We start from the raw sequence: 6,825 nt of genomic DNA on the forward strand, positions 1-6,825 counted from the left end.
GAAGTGGGTGGATCACCCATGGTCAGGAATTCCAGACCAGCCTGACCAACAAAGTCAAATCCGGTCTCTACTAAAAATACAAAAATTCGCTGGGGGGAGTGGCGGACACCTGTAATCCCAGCTACTTGGGAAGCTGAGGCAGAAGAATCACTTGAACCTGGGAGGTGGAGGTTGCGGTGAGCCAAGATGGTACCACTGTACTCCAGCCTGGTGAGAGAGAGAGAGACTCTGTCTCAAAAAAAAAAAAAAAAAGTAACAAAGACCAGGAGACTCATAAAAGATTAGTCAAAATTCAGTCAGTGTGTGAACTTAGATCCTGGCCTAAAATTTTAAAAGTCAAAAAAATATGAAATACATGATTTGGACAACTGGGGAAATTTAAATATGGGCTTATTAATAGGTATTATGTTTGTTTTTTTTTACAAATTCGCGATTACAGACGTGAGCCACTGCGCCCAGCCTGTACTATTAGTTTTCCAAGGTCACTAAGCCTTTCCTTTGCAAAACTTTATGTATCAATTAATGGCACCAACCTTTTTTCAGTCACTCGGGCTTAAAAAGCATCCTGTGGCACTAGCCCCACAATAGCAGTTCAACGCTTTAATCACTTTATTTAGAATAGCTTTCTTGAGGCCGGGTGCAGTGGCTCACGCTTGTAATCCAGAACTTTGGGAGGCCAAGGCGGTGGATCATGAGGTCAGGAGTTCGTGGACCAGCCTAGCCAACAAGGTGATATCCCGTCTCTACTAAAAATACAAAACTTAGCCGGGCGTGGTGGCGTGCACCTGTAATCCCAGCTGCTCGTGAGCCTGAGGCAGGAGAATCGCAGAATCGCGTAAACCTGGGAGGCGGAGGTTGCAGTGAGCCGAGATCGCGCCATTGCACTCCAGCCTGGGCGAAAGTGCCAGGCTGCGAGTCAGAAAAAAACAAACCAAAAAAAACTTTGTTGAAATATAGATTTCATACTATACAATTCACCTGTAACGTACAATTAATAGTTTTCAGTATTTCAGAGCCGTGCAACCGTCACGCCAAAAGAAACCCTGTACCCACTGGCAGTCACTCCCCATAAGGATTTTATCACTGCTGATCTGGCTCCGTCTTCTGACTCCTTCTTGCCAATGCCCTCCTTGTTCCAATTCGGTACACACGCCACAGGTAATTTGATCTTCCTAAAAACACACTGTATCTCCTCTCCTAGTTACCTTCCGTGACTCCTGCAAAGAACTCTTGGATTCAAGTAAACAAACATCCATTAACACAAGTATGTTCCAGGCGCCATGGTAGGTACTGCTGGGAAAAACGTACTACTACCGTTAAGATTTCCTTCTTGCTGTGGCGCCTCTGCTCAGGCAGTTCCCTTCGCCCTAGGACGCCCTCTCTACACGACCCACTACGTCCCCTCCCCGGAATTCCTTCCCAACCCTCAAGGACCATCTGCCCAACTAGCTGCGTACCCCGCAGCTGTCGTGACTGTGTAGACACTTATTCGATCCGCTCCCTTGCAAGCACTTGAAACTCAGTACATGTTTGCGGAACTGAACACAGCAAGTGCATGCAGCAAGGCATCTTTTCCCGCAATCGCCAGCCCTTCAAGCTCCAACACTGCGACCGCACGGTCACAACCCCAACCCCTCGACTCCGGAAGTGACTGAGGAAACGGAACTTCCGTAACGTCAGCAGTCACAGATTTGAGCGGGCTAGGAGGGTTTGGCTCTTCAGGTCACGTCTGCGCGGAGAGACCTCCAGGCCTCAGTGGTTCGTGTTTCCGCTCCAGTACCTGCTCCGCCCCTTCCGGCTCTCTGGCGCCCTGGGCCCGCCCCGACGCCGGCCGTGACGAAGGCACGCTGGGGTGACCTCACCCTCCAACATGGCGGCGGCGGTAGATTAGGGCCGCGGGTCGGAGCAGTAGCCGCCGCTGGGAGACCCTGTCGGAAGCAACCGCTGCCGCCGCCTCTTTCACCTCTTCTGGGGCAGGGGCCAGGGCCAGGTGAGGGCAGTGGGGCTCCAGGAAGGCTGAGCTGGGTGAGGAGGCGGTTTTCACCTGGGTAGGAAGGTGCCCAGAGACCGTATCGAGCCACCGACTCCCCAGTGGTTCCGACGACGCGTGAGTGTGAGTGTGTCTGTCTACATCGGTGCTCCTTCGCCCGAAGGTGCTCGGAGCCTAGGGGTCCGCTTCACCGTGACCGGAGCTGGCCGCGCGGCCCCGCCGCTGAGCAGGCGTCTCCGGGCGTGGGCTGCCGGAGGCGGAGGACTCGGCTCTGGCTCCACGCCGCTGTCCTTCCCCGGACTGCTTCACGTGGAAAGCCCGGGTCCATTTTAGGGCTAGGCTGGGGAACGGTGACTTCTTTTTGGTTGAGGGAAAGGTTTTCATGCGATTCACTTAGAAAGAACACTTGAATATGAGCTTTGTCAGTCTTAGTGGTTTCTTCTCAGAGATTGCTAGAAGTCTTGTTTCTTAACCTTAATTCACTGCTGTTTTCACACCCATTATTTTTTCAGGAAAAACTGCTTTCTTGCCCTTGGAGGCAAAACAGTTCACACGGAGTCATTTTTCCCCTTTGATTTATCCTCCCACCATTCTGTAAAGATCCTGTTTCTTGCCTCATGACTGACTTTTTGAGGGGAGGCTCTAACCCAGCGTTGAAAATCGGACGATCTGGTCAGTTGTTCACATGCTGTTGGCTGATAGCTTTGGTTAGCCCCTAGCCACTCCCTGCACAAGTGTTTGTTTATCCAAAATAGCTATCTCACTGTCTCCGTTTAGAAGTTGTGAACTAAGCTGACAGCTCTCCTTCCTCACTTTTTTTCTTTTTTGTTACGTAAAACAAAACAAAAACTTTTTTGGCAAAATTGTAAGATTTCCCCTGGAGGTTTAGTATAAACCAGAATGTTGCTCTCTGCTCTGACTTGTGTGACCTTGGGTGGGTTGCCACACCCTTCGGATATCTTCTTTTTTTTTTTTCGTTTTGAGACTTGAGTTTCCCTCTTGTTTGCCCAGGCTGGAGTGCAATGGCACCATCTCGGCTCACTGCAACCTCTGCCCGCTGGGTTCAAGCGATTCTCCTGCCTCAGCCTCCGGGGTAGCTGGGATTACAGGCATATGCCAGCCACCACGCCCGGCTAATTTTTTGTGTGTGTGTGTGTGTGTTTTTTTTTTTTTCAAAAAAAAAAAAAAAAAAAAAAAAAAACTTGTTTCTCCGAGCGCCAGCGGCTCGCGGCGTGCGCGCGCCGGCCGGGCTTTTTGTAGTTTTAGTAGAGACAAGGTTTCACCATGTTGGTTAGGATGGCCTCGAACTCCCGACCTCAGGTGATCCTCCCGCCTCGGCCTCCCAAAGTGCTGGGATTACAGGTGTGAGCCACCACACTGGGTGATACCTTTTTTTTTTTTTTTTTTTTTTTTTTGAGACAGAGACTTGCTCTGTTGCTAGGGTGGAGTGTAGTGGCGCGATCTCGGCTCACTGCAACCTCCGCCTTCTGGGTTCCAACAATTCCCCTGCTTCAGTTTCCCGAGTGGCTGGGATGGCTAGGTTTTTTGTTTTTGTTTTTTTCTGCATTTTAGTAGAGACGGGGTTTCACCATGTTGGCCAGGAAGGTCTTGATCTCCTGACCTTTTGATCCACCCGTCTCTGCCTCCCAAAGTGCTGGGATTACAGGCGTGAGCCACTGCACCCAGCCACCTTTTTTTTTTAACTGCCCCCCCCCCCCCCCCCACAACGATTCATTTTCATTTTTACACCCCCCCCCCCCCCCCCACACACACAAATGAAGTATTCTTCATTTGGTACTAGGGAGTTAAGGGTTTTGAAAATCTTTTTGCTCTGAATGGTCGGGTACTATTGTGTATTTTTTTTGTGTATTCAAATGACTCATTTTCTTATGTGGAAGAGTATATTCAGTAGTTGGATTCACTTTTTATTTTATTTTATTTTAAGCTGTCTCCTACAGGAAGGACCAGTACTTGAATTCAATTGAAAGATGTGTAAGGCTGTATCCAACAGTCTTGTAAACAGACTTGTGTTTACCAGCACATAATCAATATTTATTAAATATCACACACACACTAAGCTTTTAGGACAAGTGGTTTGCAAAGTAATATTATTAAAAAAATTTTTTTTGGCTATATGTGATGACTCACACCTGTAATCCCAGCAGTTTAGGAGGCCCGGGCAGGATTGCTTGAACCCAGGAGCTCCAGACCATCCGAGGCAACATGAGGATTGTTTGAACCCAGGAGTTCTAGACCAGCCCGGGTAACATAAGGAGACCTTGTCTTCACAAAAAATTAAAAAAAAAAAAAAAAAAAAAAAATTAAAATTGTCAGGCACAGTGGCTCATGCCTCTAATCCCAGCACTTTGGGAGGCCAAGGCAGGTGGATCACGAGGTCAAGAGATCGAGACTATCCTGGCCAATATGGTGAAACCCCGTCTCTACTAAAAGTACAAAAAAATTAGCTGGCCGGGCGCGGTGGCTCAAGCCTGTAATCCCAGCACTTTGGGAGGCTGAGGCGGGTGGATCACGAGATCGAGACCATCCTGGTCAACATGGTGAAACCCCGTCTCTACTAAACTACAAAAAATTAGCTGGGCATGGTGGTGCGCGCCTGTAATCCCAGCTACTCAGGAGGCTGAGGCAGGAGAATTGCGTGAACCCAGGAGGCGAAGGTTGCGGTGAGCCGAGATCGCGCCATTGCACTCCAGCCTGGGTAACATGAGTGAAACTCCGTCTCAAAAAAAACAAAAAACAAAAAACAAAAAAATTAGCTGGGCGTGGTGGTTCGTGCCTGTAGTCCCAGATACTCGGGAGGCTGAGGCAGGAGAGTTGCTTGAAACCGGAAAACAGAAGTTGCAATGAGCCGGAATTGCATTACTGCACTCCAGTCTGGCGATAGAGGGAGACTCTGTCTCAAAAACAAAAAAACGGCATGGGTCCCAGCTACTCAGCAGACTGAGGCGGGAGGGAGGATTGTTTGAGTCTGGGAGATCAAAGTTGCTGTATGTTGTGACTGTGCCACTGCGCTTCAGCCTGGGTGATGGAGACCCTGCCTAAAAATATATATATGTATTTGTTATTAAATACACACATATATATATGTTTTTTATTATCAAATACTTTAGGCATAAAAAACACAAGTTTTAAACTTTCACTTAGTAGTTCCAGTCTGCATTTATTTTTTTTCAGACAGGATTTTGATTTGTATCTTATTCCAAATAAATGGCCACCAAGTGTTCTTGTTTAACATATATACAGAATGGGGGTGGGTGCTGTTCTCAGTCGTTGCTTTTTTTTTTCTCTTTTTTTCCTCAGACAGTAATGTGCCAATGAGCCCATGAGGCAACAAGGCTTTAGGGAGGCGTGTGTCGTACATTAGCATGAAAACCTAGTCCTCTTGTTTATGAACCACAAAGGAATCAGAGTAGCTGATTGTTTTAACAGCTTTACTGAAATATAATTAACATGCCATACAACTCAGCAATTGTACAATTCAGTGCTTGTTAGTATATTCACAGAGTTGTGCAGCCAACACCACAATCATTTTCATCACCTCGAAAAGAGACTCGCATACTCATTAGCAGTCATTCTTTATCACTGGTCCGCATACCCCCACCCTCAGGCAACCACTGATCTACTTTCTGACTCTACGGAGTTGCCTATTCTGGAGATTTCACATAAATGGGATCATATAATATGTGGCATTTTGTGTCTGGCTTTTTTTTTTTTTTTCTGTTTCTTAGTTGAAGTCTTGCTCTGTTGCCCAGGCTGGAGTGCAGTGGTACAGTCTCGGCTCACTGCCTCCACCTCCTGGGTTCAAGCGTTTCTGCTAACTCAGCCTCCTGAGTAGCTGGGAATACAGGCTCGAGCCACCTCACCCGGCTAACTTTTGTGGGGGTTTTTTTGTTTTTTTTTTTTTTTAATGGGGTTTCACCATGTTGGTCAGGCTGGTCTTGAACTCCCGACCTCAGGTGAGCCTTGGCCTCCAAAGTGTTTGGATTACAGGCGCGAGCCACCACGCCCGGCCAATTTTTGTGTTTTTAGCAGAGACGGAGTTTTACCATGTTGGCCAGGCTGGTCCCTCTCCAGACCACAGGTGATCCACCCACGTCAGCCTCCCAAAGTGCTGGGATTACAAGCATGAGCCCTCATGCCTGGCCTATCTGGCTTCTTTCACTTAGCATAATGTTTTCAGAGTTTATCTAAGAGGTAGAATGTATTAGTACTTCATTGCAATTTATTGCCGCATTATATTCCATTGTGTGGACACCACATTTTAAAAATCAGTTGGGCCGGGCGTGGTGGCTTACGCCTGTAATCCCAGCACTTTGGGAAGCCAAGGCAGGTACATCACCAGGTCAGGAGATCAAGAGCTTCCTGGCCAACATGGTGAAACCCTGTCTTTACTAAAAATGCAAAAAATTAGCCAGGCATGGTGGTGCATGTCTGTAGTCCCAGCTACTCCAGAGGCTGAGGCAGGGGAATCCCTTGAACCTGGGAGGCAGAGGTTGCAGTGAGCCAAGATTGCACCACTGCACTCCAGCCTGGTGACAGAGTGAGACTCTGTCTCAAAAAGAAAATCAATTGAGGCCGGGCGCGGTGGCTCAAGCCTGTAATCCCAGCACTTTGGGAGGCCGAGGCGGGTGGATCACGAGGTCAAGAGATCGAGACCATCCTGGTCAACATGGTGAAACCCCGTCTCTACCAAAAATACGAAAAATTAGCTGGGCATGGTGGTGCGTGCCTGTAATCCCAGCTACTCAGGAGGCTGAGGCAGGAGAATGCCTGAACCCAGGAGGCGGAGGTTGCGGTGAGCCGAGATCGCGCCATTG

General features: G+C 48.3%; 1 protein-coding gene and 1 pseudogene across 1 annotated transcript in view; one reads left to right on the plus strand and one right to left on the minus strand.

Annotated features, from left to right (window-relative positions):
- Nucleotides 1-1,691: 1,691 nt before the first annotated feature.
- The window catches only part of BCL2L13 (BCL2 like 13), an 89,878-nt gene continuing 84,744 nt past the window's right edge, over nt 1,692-6,825 (plus strand). The window contains 1 exon segment of the mRNA XM_032269586.1: nt 1,692-1,990. The gene's annotated coding sequence lies outside the window, so the exon portion shown is untranslated.
- Nucleotides 5,303-5,413, minus strand: LOC116543777 (annotated as a pseudogene).

The sequence above is a fragment of the Sapajus apella genome, unplaced genomic scaffold, assembly GCF_009761245.1.
Source record: "Sapajus apella isolate SASKATOON/1434 unplaced genomic scaffold, GSC_monkey_1.0 scaffold195, whole genome shotgun sequence".
Classification (NCBI taxonomy): domain Eukaryota; kingdom Metazoa; phylum Chordata; class Mammalia; order Primates; family Cebidae; genus Sapajus; species Sapajus apella.